Genomic DNA, 15,232 nt, shown 5'->3' with positions numbered 1-15,232 from the left:
GCTGTGGCATCTGCTGGAGGGTGTTTGATAAGGTGAGACTATAACCTCTCCTCCTCATTTTTCTGGGAACCTGAAGGCCCTAGAAGCTGTGAGCTCACTTTGTTGACTAATGGAGGAGACTCTAAACACTGCCTGGTCACTGTGCAGCCCAGAGATGCAGGGTTGAGGCTGTCACACCCCCTTTCTTTGACTCAGTGTCTGACTTGAGCTAAAGGGGGAAATCTCATCAATAAATTATTATCAAAATCTAGAGAGGCCTTTTAGGAATAATGTATAGGCAATATGTGGGCAAGACATATGCTTGTATTATAGATATAAGCAAGCCAAAGGGGTAAGCATAGGGGGGATGCTAAGTGCATTTGGAGTCCTTTGAAAGGCTGGGGTGACCCCTCAAAACTTCTGCCCACAGTCCCTCAGTGCTATCCTCTGCTTAAATAGATCATTGACTATAGATTTGATTTATTTCCTTTTTTTAATTAAGATTTATTTATTCTTTGAAAGAGAGGGAGCGTGGGGGTAAGGGACAGAGGGAACGGGAGAGACAATCTGTTACTCCATGCTGAGCACAGAGCCCAATGCAGGGCTCCATCTCACAACCTGCAAATCACGACATGCACCAAAACCAAGAGTTAGATGCTTGACTGACTGCACCACCCTGGTGCCCCCACAAATTTGATTCTTAAACATAGATGAAATTCACTTAGCAGCTTCCTTCCTCAAAATCTTCAACATGACTTTCTTTTCTCAAGTTTAGACTGTTTCACAACCTACTGAGAAGGTCTGATGCTTTCACAGTTACAACAATGATATAATTTAAAATGAGGCAGAGTCTTAAGACAAGGTGACTTTGTAGGCTTTGCCACAGGGTCTGTGGGGGTCTGAAGCTTTAGTCTAACCATTAAAGTTTCATTTTCCTCATCCCCAGCTTTGCCTTCCCTTATCTTTTTTTAACTAAAATATATTTACATATATAATATTGTATAAGTTTAAGAGGCACAACATGTTGATTTGTTGTATTCATATATTACAATATAATTGCCATCATAGAATTAGCTAGCACCTTTATCACATCACATAATTATCATGTCTTTTTTTCTGGTGGGAATAATTAAGATCGAGTGTCTTAGCAAGCAAAAGTAAACTTAGAATTCTGTGTCCAGGAAGATACGGTGCTCCTGGGTGACTCAGTCAGTTAAGTGTCTGCCTTTGGCTCAGGTCATGATCCCAGAGTCCTGGGATCGAACTGTCTGTCAGACTCCCTGCTGAGTGGGAAGTCTGCTTTTCCCTCTCCCTCTGCCCCTAACCCCTGCTCTTGCTTTCTCTCTTTCTCTCTCAAATAAATAAGTAAAAACTAAAAAGAAAAAAAAGAATTCTGTATCCAAGAAGACAGAATAGAGGTATTTTTCCTTATTTTTCTCACTAATTACAACTTTGGACATTATATACAGAATAAACACAAGAAAATTCTGAATAGTGGAGCCAGGAAGACACAGCAAGCAAACATCACAGGAGAAAAAAAAAAAATGTCCCATGACATCCAGGCCAGCAAAGGCATATTAGGAAGCCTAGACTTCAAACCTCACCAGGCTATAGTGAGGCACTCCATTGCTGTCACCCAGGTAGTGCAAGAAGAGGCCAAGCAGGGGCTAGGGACTGCATATCAGGCAGTAAAGAGCCTCCTCTCCTACTCACTTCCCTCCACTCCAACAGTATCAGTAGAGCTGGACTTTGACCTGACAGATGCCTCTCCCCCTACTGCTCCTTCAGAGTCAGAGGAGGCCTAGTAGAAGGGCTTTAATCACCACCCATGGTAAGAGACCAGCCACACAATGGTATCAATGGAGACCACGTGGAAAGCCAAAACTTCCACCCCTATCTAGAAGTAACATTGAACCCCTTTCCTCTCAGGAGTCAGTGAAGCTAAATAGCAAACCTGGACTTTTACCTCCTCCTGTTGGTAATGAGGCAGTGACCTTCACCTTCTGCCTAAGCTGTATAAGAGAAAGCTATTAAAATAGAAGGTTTAAATAAGAGTCACATTATATAATAAAAAAATGTTCAGGTTTCAATTGAAAAACACTCAAACCAAGAACTCAGAAGATCTCAAACTGAATGAAAAAACACTCAGCAGATTCCAATGACATGACACAGATGTTAGAATTTCTGACAAAGATGTTACAGCAGCCATCATAAAACACAATTATGAACACACTTAAAACAAGTGAAAAAAAAGAAAGTCTCGACCAAGAGAAGAACTTCCTCTACTTGATAGAAAGTATATGCAGACAAAACAAAACAAAACAAAAAACACCTACAGTTAACAATATGCTTAATGATAAAAAACTGAATACTTCCCTCCTAAGACTGGGAACAATGCCAGGATGTTTGCTATCACCATTTTTTTTTCAAGATTTTATTTATTTATTCATGAGAGACACACAGAGAGAGAGGCAGAGACAAAGGCAGAGCGCAAAGCAGGCTCCCCACAAGGAGCCTGATGTGGGGACTCAATCCCAGACCCCAGGATCACGCCCTAAGCTGAAGGCAGACACTCAACCACTGGGCCACCCAAGTGTCCCAACTATCACCATTTTTATTCATCATAATTCTGGACACTGTAACAGTATTCAGTGCACCAAGGCAAGAAAAGGAAATAAAACACATAAATATTTAAAATAAAGAAATATAACTGTCTCTATTTGAAGATGATGTGATGGTCTATATAGAAAATCCCAAAGAAAAAAAAAATTGGGCGCACCTGTGGCTCAGCGGTTTAGGGCCTGCCTTCAGCCCAGGGTGTGATCCTGGAGTCCCAGGATCCAGTCCCACATCAGGCTCCCTGCATGGAGCCTGCTTCTCCCTCTGCCTGTGTCTCTGCCTCTCTCTCTCTGTGTGTGTCTCTCATGAATAAATAAAAAAAAAAATCTTAAAAAAATAAATAAAATCCCAAAGAATCTACAAATACTTTCTAGAACTCACTAGTAAAAGAAGGAAGTTGGACCCTTGCCCTAACACCATATATTAAAATTATCTCAAAATGGATCAAAACCTACATATAAGAGCTAAAACTATAAAACTCTTAGAAGAAAACATAGAGGAAAAGCTTCATGACATTGGACTCGGCAATTATTTCTTGGATATGACACCAAAAACATAGGCAACAAAAGAAAAAAAATAGATAAATCAGACTTCTTCAAATTAAAGGCTTCTGTGCATCAAAAGACATGATCAAGAGAGTGAAAAGGCAACACAGAGAATGGAGAAAATACCTGCATATGGCATATCTGATAAGAGATTAATATCCAAAATGTACAAAGAACTACAACTCAACAACAAAAAGCAAACAATCCAATTTTAAAAAAATGGGTAAAGGACTTGACTAGATATTTCTCCAAGAAGATATAAAATGAACATAAGTACATGCAAAGATGATAACTAAGCATGAGGAAGATGCAAGAAAAATGACAATAAGATGCCACTTTACACCTATTAGGATCAATTATTTAAAAAGAAGAAGGAAACAACAGAGTTGGTGAGGATGTGGAAAAACTGCAGCCCTTGTTAATTGCAGGTGGGAATGTAAAACGGCACAGCTGATGTAAAATATAGTATGATAGTTCCTCAAAAAAATATGCATGGAATTATCATATGATCTAGTGATTCTACTTTTATACCAAAAGAATTGAAAGCAGGGTCTCAAAGAGATACTTCTACACCCACGTTCATAGCAGCATTGTTCACAATAGCCAAAAGTGAAAACAATCCTAATGTCTATTGATGGATGAATAGATAAACAAAACATGGTATAAACATATAATAAAATATTATCCCATCTTTGAAAGGAAGGAAATTCTTCATTCCAGTAAGATGACAGTTTTAGTTTTAGCTGTGTCTATACAGTATCTATTCTACTTTAAGAAATTTGAATTTAAGGGGTGCCTGAGTGGCTCAGTTGGTTGAGTGTCTGACTCTTGATTTCAGCTCAGGTTATGATCTCTGGGTCACGAGGTGGAAACCCATGTTGGACTCCACACTAGTCCAGAGTCTGCTTAAGATTCTGTCTCTCTCTTTCTACCCCTCCCCCTGCTCATGTATGCTCAAGCATGCATGTGTGCTCTCTCTCCCTAAGATAATAAATAAATAATATCTTTAAAAAAAAGAAAAGAAAATTGAATTTAAAAAATTAAGCAATGGGTTGTTTGCCTCCAAAATACTAGGCAATGAGATAGATCAATCTGAGGACAGAATTAAAATGTCTGTGTGTTTTGGTATTATAGAGGACTTGTCTTTGTATAATAAAGTAATACAGACATTTAGATTGGTTAAAGAAGGACATATACTCATATTACAACATGGATGCAACTTGAAGACATGAAGTCTGAAGTGAAATACTTCAGACACAAAAGGACAAATAGTATATGATTCCACTTATATGATGTACCTGGAATAACCAAATTTATAGAGTTAGTGACTGTCTGTATCTGGGGAGGAGGCAGAGAATGGGGAGTTATATTTAACTGCTACAGAGTTTCAATTTGGTGTGATGAAAAAGTTCTAGAGATAGTGGTGATGGTGAATGTACTTACTGCCACTGAACTATACACATAAATATGGCTTAAGTGGTAAATTTTATTTTTTTTAAGATTTCATTTATTTATTTGAGAGAGAGAGCACGAGTTGGGGGGAGGAACACATAGAGAGGGAGGATCAGACTCCCCACTGAGCAGGGAGCCCAGACGTGGGGCTAGATCCCAGGATCTTGAGATCATGACATGTGCCAAAGGCAGACACTCAACCAACTGAGCCACCCAGGTGCCCTGGTAAATTTTATGTTATGCATATTTTATCACAGTAAAAAAAAAAAAAAAAAAAAAAAAAAAAAAAACCTTCTAGAACAATGAGTGCAGTAAAGTCACAGTGTAAAAGATAAACATACAAAAAAACAATTATATTTCTATATATCAACAATGAAAACAAACAAAAATTTAAAATACAATTCCATTTATAATCAACTCAAAATAAAAATGAAGTAATTAGATATAAATCTAACAAAATATGTAGAGAACTTGTATTTTGAAAACTGCAAAAGCTAATGAAAGATATTAAAGATGATATAACTAGATGGAGAGATATGTCATGTTCATGGATTGGGAGATTAACATAGTAAAGGTATCAGCTTTCCTCAAACTGATACCCAAGTTTAGTACAAATTTTTATCAAACTCCAGAATAATATTTTGTAGATATAGACAAAATTATTCTAAAATTTATATGGAGAGGCATCTGGGTGACTCAGTCAGTTAAGAGTTGGACTCTTGGTTTCAGCTCAGGTCATGTTCTCAGGGTGGTGGGATAGAGTCCTGCATTGGCATCTACACGAGTGTGGAATCTGCTTGCCCCTCCTTCCCCGCTCCCGCTGCTTCCCCCACTTGCTTGAACATGCTTTTTTACTGTCTCTCTCTTTCTAAAATCAATAAATCAATAAAATCTTTAAAAATATATAAAATAAAATGTATATGGAAATGAAAAGGAACTTGAAGAGCTAAGCAATTTTGAAAAATAATGAAATGGGAAGAGTCAGTTTACTGGATTCTTTAAGATTTATTACGTAGCCAGTCAAATTGGGTGGTGCTGATAGGATAGACACATCAATCAATGAAACAGAGTAGAGAATCTAAGAATAAACCTACACTAATATGACAAGCTAACTTTTGACAAAGGTATAGAAACAATTTAGTTGAGGAAATCCAGGTTTTTCAACAAATACAAACAGGGTGATTGGTATTCAGAGGCCAAAAGAACTATCTTGAGGTAAGTTTCATTAAGTATACAGTTATACAAAGGCTAACTCAAAATAGACCATGGGCTTAAGGATAAAACACAAAACTATGAGACACGTATAAAAAAAGAAAATACTCAGAGTCTAGAGCTAGGCAAAAAGTTTTTAAACTTGACATACAAAGCATGATCCATAAGAGGAAAATTTGATACATTGGATTTGATCAAAATTAAAATTTTGCCCTATAAAAGGGTCTGCTATGAGGAGTCCCTTTCTTCATATAAAATGCATTTTTATTTTTTATTTTTTTAAAAGATTTTATTTATTTATCTGAGAAACAGAGAGAGAGAGAGCACAAGAAGGAGCAGCAGAGAGAGAGAGGGAAGCAGACCCTCCACTGAGCAGGGAGCCTGACCTGGGGCTGGATCTCAGGACCCCAAGATCATGGCCTGAGCCAATGGCAACCACTTAATGACTGAGCCCCCCAAGCACCTCCATAAAAAACTTATTTTTTAAATGTGGAAACACCATATAAATAGAACAAGTAAATAGAACAAGAGCTACAGATGTTTGGGTATTGAAATGGCAGAATTCAAAGAAAGAGATCCTTCCTTTACTATACATCCCAGCTTCCCTAGAGTTCCCTCGGGATCATTACAGAAACTAGGGCTCTAGGAAAACCAGGTAGAGAATCATGCTGTAGGGAAGGAGCAAAGTAAATAAAAGGTATGAAGGCAGGGTTGTACAGACACAGTAGAAATGGAAATATTTGGAAAATAGGTGTGATCATAGAAGATCAATACAATGTATTCAAGCATCAAGGCACACCAGTTCTTTAGTGCTGGGAAATAACTCTCCATGAACATTTTCATATTTATCCATAGTCAGAGACTTCTGAGCAAAATTACTGGCCACGTGGGTTAAAGGATGATTGAATGACCAACATGCCTCGGAAGTTAGAGATTGTGTACTGCTCTGGAGAATTTAAAGTTTTATCTCCCATGGAGTCATTTGCTTACATTCAAGTGGATAATAAAAGTAGGAACATCCCCCCCCCCTTCCCAGAGAATATTTGCTTACATTCCAGAGCAAAGGTCTCTCTCTCTTATTTTCTCCTTCAATCTCGCCCTGCCTACCTACCGTCACCCATCCTGTCAGAAGAGGAAAGGAAGAGCAGATGCGTCAGCCGCCTTCGTAAGCTCAGAGTTTCTTAGTTTCAAGGTTCCTCTCTTATAGCTCATGCAGGGACATCAGGCCTTCGTCATGTCATCTCATGAGAAATCGGGCCATGGGAACTGAAAACACTAGGATGACTCTATGAGCAACTATCTGATGTGTTTCCTGTCTTGATACATAAATACATAGACATATAAAAACTACATAAATACATAGAGATGTAAAAACTTGACAGGTTCTCTTGCAAAGAAGAGAGTATTTCACTTCTGAGAGTATTTTTGTATTCTCTTTCAAAGTTGAGGGTTAATAATAAAATGTTTACTGGGTTGCACATTCTCACTTTCCATGCACTGATTGAACACTCACTACCTCATGCAGATCTTTTTCTACCATCCTCTTATTTCTTTGGAGCACTACTACACTAATTTGTGATTCATCCACTGAACAGATTGAAACCTATAGAGTCCTATTGTTGCTACAGAACCATCTTCATCTTGCTGGTGTTCCTATAGAAGCTGCTTCGCATTAGGCATCCCAAGAGACCCACACTCTGTAATTTCTTCTTCCATTTATTCCTTTTAGATGCTTAGGGGAAATACAAACATGCTGTGGAGGGGGAAAGAACATGGCCCTCGAACCCTTCAATTGTATGTCTTATCAACAAAGTCCCGGATGCCATGCTTAGCCCAGGACATACTGCACAGTGAGGCCTAACCATATTACTACTGAAATGGCCTGTGTGTGAATGAATGGGTCTTAGACTATGTTCAAGCCTAACTTCAATTTATTGCCACTTCGGTTTCCATTTCCTCCCTCTTTTATATGCTGTCATTGTTGGCACTAACTCAGGTCCTGTTTCTCCTGACTGCCATCAGCTGGTGTTCTAATAACCTAATGCTGTTCCAGTGCCAGCTTTCACCTTCATGTCTCTGCTGATGCCAGTTATAGCTCTGTCCCTGCTGTTTCCAATTTTCTCTTCCTCCCTCCCCTTATCCGCCCCACCACCTGCTATGCACCCACGTGACATTCATCTCTAGATTCTTCTGTTGTCATTTCATTTTTTTAAAGTTCTTTTTTTTAAAATTTTTTTATATATTTATGATAGTCACACAGAGAGAGAGAGAGAGAGAGAGAGAGAGAGAGGGAGGCAGAGACATAGGCAGAGGGAGAAGCAGGCTCCAGGCAGCTGGTGCCCGATGTGGGATTCGGTCCTGGGTCTCTAGGATCGCGCCCTGGGCCAAAGGCAGGCGCTAAACCGCTGCGCCACCCAGGGATCCCTCTGTTGTCATTTCAAAACAGATCCCTTGAGTAATGCTGTTCAATCTCAACATTTTCTCCTAATCCCTTCCCCTACGTGGTTTGGCTACATCTCCCACTATAGTTTTCTCTTTCTCCCAGATGGATTTTTATATTTTGCTATTAAATGATTTTGTCAGGCCATTGAACAGGAGTCATGTCTAATGCTGCCTCATTTCTTGTATCTGGCAAAAGTGGCCTGAATATATGCCCAAGATAGGCAAGTTACATGGGGAACAGAAACTTCTTAATGTTGTGTTCACACATAAGAACCGTGGAAATGAGGATAGTGAACTAACATTTATTTTAGTAACAAATAAGTCTTGAGTTTACATTCAGGAGGACACTTACCATGTACCAGGACCCATTTAGATAATTTACACATGTTAACTGATTCCCAGATGGCATTGAGAATGTTACTTTAACTGAGTCTTCCTTCTTCGTTATGTGACAGGTGGTTACTGTCTGCCTCATAAGGTAAATGTTAGGAGAGGACGCTAATAATTACTGGGCACCTACTACGTGCCTGGCATCTTTAATGGGTTCTTTGTAAGCTCTTGTCTCAATTTCAAGGTTGAAAAACTCAATTATCGGAACAATAGAATACCTTGCCTAAAGTCACATAGCTCCTAAGTGGGAGACATTAGCTAAAAGCAGCTCCTGCCTGATTCCTTATGCTAACTCAGAAATGGTTCTGGTGGAAGTTGCTGTTTATTGAGTATCTTTTATGTGAAAAGTAATGACAGTACCAAGATAGATTAAAACTGCAGAAATGAAGTTCCTGCCATAAATAACTTCATGATCTCATGGGGGAGATAAGTTTCATCGCAATTGTTACAATTAAAGCAATTTATTAGGCTATGGAAAGGTAGAATAGAGTCCAGATGAATTGACGTAAGACACATGGAGGTTTGCTTTCTGTCCTGGGCCTGATACATACTGGTTTTGAGATACCCCGGGACATTGCCAGTTATCAGCCGAAAGGCAATTAGGCATATGGTCTCAGACAGGAGATCCAGGCAAATCTGAGGCTGTGTGAGCTGGAGCTCTGGAGTGGATGGATTTGCTCTGGACTAGTCCATACAGCAGTAGGGAAAGAAGCTGATCCAGACGGGAGAACCCAAGGGCACCAACATTTAAGGCAGTGGTCCTTAAACTTGACTGTGCATAAAGCCTATGGCAATACTTCCTGAACTTTCTCACCTCTTGGCATCCACAGAAATGATCCCATTGGTAAGACACCTGGGATAAACAAATGGAGCTGTTCATGCAGGAGGACAACCAGCCAGGACCTGTGGCCTTTGTCACCAGCCACTAGAAAGCTGCGGGCAGGCACTATCTGTATCTTATTTAATTCATTTGTGGCAGGCTGTTTGGGAAGTTCTGACCTAAAAAATGTATGCTAACAATTCAGATTCTCAGGCCATGTCCCTAAATCTGCTTTAGTAAGTCTAGGATTCTAGATTTTTTCATTAGTACCTGCAAAGATCCTGATCCAGGTAAGCTAAAGATCTTCCTTTAAGAAACACAATTCTAGGGACACCTGGGTGGCTAAGTCAGTTAAGTGGCCAACTCTTGATTTTGTCTCAGGTCATAACCTCGGGTTGTGGAATCGAGTCCGACATTGGGCTCTGTGTTCTGTGCTCAGCACAGAGTAAACTTGAGATTCTCTCTCCCTCTGCCTCTTCCTGATCTCTCTAAAATAAATAAATAAAACTTAAAAAAAGAAACACAATTCTAAGGTTCCTATGGCAGAAGAATGTTCAATTCTCTGAGAAGCGGTGTTCAGAACAACAACCACAAAAACAGAACAGGGATGTGGTTTCATGAAAGCCAAGCAAATGGTGTTCCAGAACAGACACAGAGGCTAACAGTCATGAATACTAAGAAGTCAGGAAAAATGCAAACTGAAAAGTGTATATCCAGTTACCAGAAAAAGTTAGTGACTGTGACTTTGTGGAGCTCAGGGGGCAGCGAGCAGAACGCAGGAGGTAGAGCAATGGAGACAGTGGGTCATAAAGCAAACCTTGTCTGGTTCAAACAAGAGCTTACCTGGAGAAAAGTATGGGATCGAGAAAAGATTTTTTGTTGTTTCTAAAGATGAAAGACTGGAACATGTAAAGGTGAAGATGTTATAATTTATGAGAAGGATGGGATAATGTGCTCTTTAGAAGTCTCCTAGAGGGTAAGAGATGGAGGAGGGTCAAGGGGCTTAATCCAGAGAACAGCTATAATCATTTTAGGAGAGCTCTTCAAGGCTGCATATCCCAAATGCATAAACATCAGAATTACTAGGGAACTTAGAAAAAAATCAAATGTCTCCCCTTCTTCCCCCTCCTGGAGGATCTAATTTAATAAATATGGAGATTTCAACATAATAAAAAGGCAGTAACAGATATTATTTTAAAACCCTCCAAGGAAGTCTGATAATTATCCAAGCTTTAAAACTATTGGCTGAATGTTCATTAACTGATGAAAAAGCACTTTCTCTCAGTCTTTCCCAGGAAATTAACACTGTAACACTTCCTTGGGGTGAAAACAATATATTCTGAGTCTGAGTACATGGAAGCAGAGAGCAAGATCAGTTAACCTCTGTTCAAACCATGTTCAAAGAGCAAGACTGATCAATTTCTAAAACATGGTAGAATGTTCATTACCTTGGGGCACCAATGACCTTGAGCATGGTTGCATTTTGTCGTTTGTGGTGGTGGGAGCAAACAAGATGAGAATAATCTATTTAAGAAAGTATAGCACAGGGAAGGACTTATCCTAGATTTCACTGTAGAAACACAAAACGGGCTGGGCAGTGGCATAATGGCAATAGGAGATTAAGAACCAAGGACTCCAGCATCTGAGGCAAAAGAACAGGCTGCTATTGCAGAGGCCTGGTTCAGATTCCAGCCTTTCCAGTATCTGCATGTGTTGTCAGGAGCCAGACATCAGTTTTCTGATCTATATAATTTTAGGGAGTAGTTTCAGTCGCTGACTGCCTTTTGGGAAGGTCATGGCATTAAAATGATATATGAGATGCCATGGCATTTGTTATAAACAGCCATATAGACACAATGATTTGCTGGCCAATGGCCTCAATGAAAAATTTATTGCTTTGAATAGTTTGTCTGAGAAACTGGACTGTAAATCTTGAAGGAACTTGGCTTTCTATATGACATGCCAATTGCATCTACCTCCTATCAGAAGGAAAGTAGCGTAGAAGCATTTTCTGGCAGTTTACCAGTTTACTGATTATGGTGGCATGCTATGCAGCTGACATAAAAATACATCATATAAAAAAGCGACGTCTACCTTACTCAATTTCTTCAGCTAACAATTTCATGGATCCCTGGTTTCCTGATAGAGATGGAACAAAAGCCTCCTTATAAGCCTTAGGTTTTAAATGAGTATTAAATCTCCTTTTAACCTGCCTTGTCTTAATTGCCACTTAAAAATTATAAGATCAGTCTAAAATGTACGTCTTGGCAAGTTCAAAGTCTCTCCTATCTCAGCAGAGGCCAACAGCATCATGCCTTTATGCTTAAGCCAAAAGCCCAAGATTTGTCCTTTTACCTCCTGAAACCTCATACCTTTGTCTCCTTCAATTCACTAGCTACAAACATATCAGATCATTTTCAGTTGCTCAAGCAAGCCAAGCCTTTTTTCATTTCTAAGCTTTTGCTTTGGTGTATCACACTGATGTGAAGACATAAATTTTAACACATTTTAATATGTCTGAAATCAAAATGTGTTTTGCAATCAATCATGATTTGCAATGATAACATGGCTTTTTTTTTTTTTTTTTTTCCTTCTTAGAGGTATAATAATGAGGTCTTAAATCCGACAGGGGGCGGAAAAAGACCAAACCAAAACCAGGAGTGCCCTCTTCACCGCCCTCCCCCCAATCTTTGTATGGCTGGCTTGGTCCTGGCCTCCTTGTTCCAGCTCCAGCCAATGGGCCACCTGCTCAGGTAGATGCTCTGGCACCATTTCCCTCAAGGTTTCCTCTCACTCCCATCTCATCATACTGTTTGTTTCTTTTAATTGCTTTTTTGCAATTTTTTAAAAAATCTAGTTATTTACTTGTTTGTTGTCTGTCTTTCCTACAGTATGTAAGCTTCACAAAGCAGAGGTTTTGGCTTGTTCTCTGCTTCATCCCTGGATCTGGTGGGCGATTAATGAGTGTTTCTCGAAAGAATCCCAAAGCAAAGGCATCTCTTCTATAGGAGACTATGTGGCCCATTCCCACTATCTCAGTATCTGAGATGAGCAAATCCTTCCTCTTCCCCATTGGACCCTATCCCTCCACCACAAGCAATTGTTGTTTAAAATCTCCACCATCAAAAAAGTAGCAGAACTTTTGGTTTAGTAGACAGTATCATGAATAGAATTCCTACAGGGAAAGACATTTGGCAGAAAATGTACTATCTGAAATAACTCTATCCTTAAATCCATCACTGGGGTGAAGGAGTAAGGGAGTCTTAATTCAGAGGTTTGGGTAGCAATGGGTGAGAAGAAATCTCCTCCTCTAACTTTGTGATCTGCAAACCTGAGGGTGGCTGGTTTTATAAATCAGATGTAAGAAAGATATCCACAGTGTACAAATTACTCTAAGACAGTTCTGTTTCTTGGAGGTTGATGGATGGAGAACCAAGTGGGTGCTTGAGGATTGAGATTCAGTTGCCAGGAGTTGTGTCTCCCTGCCCCCCTCACCTTCTGACCCCAGCTAAACACATCCAGAATTCCTGACATTGCAGGGACTGGCCGCAATACAAAATCATGTCTGGAAACTGGAAAGTGGGACCAGCATTCAATGAGCAGACCGGGGCTAGAGGCAGAAGATCAGAAAGGAGAAGACTCTTCCTTGCTTGTCTCTACTGAGGTAGAGAAGCCAAGACAAGTGGAAATTACGCTTCTTTATAAACCAGCAAACTGCCACTGTTTCTTTGCTTCTTATGCACCAAAAAGGTGAAGATAAGATGGTACAAGTACTCTTCCTTCAAGATGCTTAAGAGGGGCGCCTGGGGTGCTCAGCGGGTTAAACATCTGTCTTCAGCTTAGGTCCTGACCTCAGTGTCCTGGAATCAATCCCCTAGTAAAAGGCTCCCTGCTTTAGCAGGGAGTCTGCTTCTCCCTCTTCCTCTCCCCTCTCTCCACTCATTCTCTCTCTCTCTCTCAAATAAATAAAATCTTTTTAAAAATGCATAAGAAATCTTCCTCAAAAGAAAAGTCCGTTTCTAGATTCTTCAGAGTGCATGCTCCATGGAGACAGGATTGCATTTCTAGCATTCCCTGATGCTTTTACAGGTTAGTATGAAGTTGACCCTCAGCCTTCTGCATGCATCTGTTCATGGTGAGCCTCACAGACAACTTGGAGCATTCCAGGCCCCCCAAACAGGCTATAGTGGCTGCTCCAGGCACAGGGCCACATGCCTCACGGGCCGCTGATGTGCTGTTCCATTGCATCCTTGGATGGCCTGTTTTTCCCTGAGTCACTCTTGAGTCCTAAGCAATGTGAACATATGCCACATTGGAAACAAAAATGAGAGTCTTGTGACAGGTAAGGACAAGCAGATGGTACCCAGCTTGATGAGCAACCGGGAAAGATAGGGAGTCTGGCATGTTACAATCTGAGGCTTGCTTGCCATCTATTGGTACCCCGACCCAGCAGGGTCTGGAGGTGAGAAGTGCTGATTCTCACGCCTCTGGGTCCCTTGCTTCAGACCTTCCAGCTCTCAGAGGTCTTCCTGACAACCACATGCCAGCCCTGCTCTATCTGGGTGGAGGGAAACAGCTCAGGTCCTGGATTATTTTGTTTGTAGGTGATGACATTTTCTCCCACCCCACGAGCTATTCTGATTCAGTCCCCCACTCTCCTGTTTTGTTTTGACATTTAAACCTGCTGCTAAACCCAAGTGAGCCCCAGAATGGAAAACTAAAGCAGTCACCTTCATCCAAAACTTTCCCTAAGGATTAGCAGTGATGTGACAGCTACTCTTTAAGCCCTGGCTCCCGAAGCTGGGCTTTTTCTATAAAATTGAATGAAGGACCCATTCCTTGAAGCTGAATCCCAGTGCTGCTGATGGAAAGAAGTCAGAATTCCCCAAGGCTGGGAGGAGGTACTGGCTCACTGGCTCCCATGCAACTTTTCCCTTTGCCCCTGGCTCTACTTGTACGCATCCCAAACTGACTCTCCTACGGGTCGCTGTGGCTCCATATTCCTTAGAAGGGGCCATCACTACCGCAGGCCCCCTGATAGATCTTTCAGGTACATCAAATATAAAAACCTTCTGTACCAGGGTCCTTTGTCATGGCTCTCCCAGAACCCCAGCAGCCAGAGAGCAGATGGTTGTAAAGCACTCCTATGGCGATGCTCCCAGGGACAAGGGGGCTCTCGGGACACAGGCCCACAGGAATGGGTCCTGGTGCATTAATGCATCATACACTCCCGGTTTAGATTAAGTCATATCTGAATGAGTCATTTCTCTGCAAAACTCACCACTCCCCTGTGTCAGCAAGGCAGGCAGCCAGAGGGGTTGGGCATGGGCACCAGGTGCTATCTGGGAAAGTGCTATTTGTTTAGTGACGAAGGGAGCCTACTTATAAGAACCAGTCCCCCAGCTCCGCTGGCCTGGCTATGTCACTGAAGCGCCTGCACATCCCTGTGGCCCATGGCCCATCAGATGTCCTGCTAAGTGCACTGCCCTTGGGACAACCACTTGGCAGCAGTGGGTCAAGGTCACCTACACCAACAATAGATATCCTGTGTAATTGGGAAAAGGCAGCACTAACCCCGAGCAAATGAATCTGCCTACTTCACCTTGTTTGCTTTCCATTTTAAGATAGTCTCTGAGGTCAGGAGATGGAAGATGTTGGTGGACTGTAAAGAGGAAGTCTTGCACCTGATGGAGTGGTAGAGATGATGAGAGGCAGAGAGCTGCAAGGTCAGACAGAGACAGTGCAGGCAGCTCACAGACATCCTGCATGAGAG

The sequence above is a fragment of the Canis lupus genome, chromosome 4 (genome assembly GCF_048164855.1).
Source record: "Canis lupus baileyi chromosome 4, mCanLup2.hap1, whole genome shotgun sequence".
Taxonomy (NCBI): domain Eukaryota; kingdom Metazoa; phylum Chordata; class Mammalia; order Carnivora; family Canidae; genus Canis; species Canis lupus.
This window is presented reverse-complemented; position numbering follows the sequence as displayed.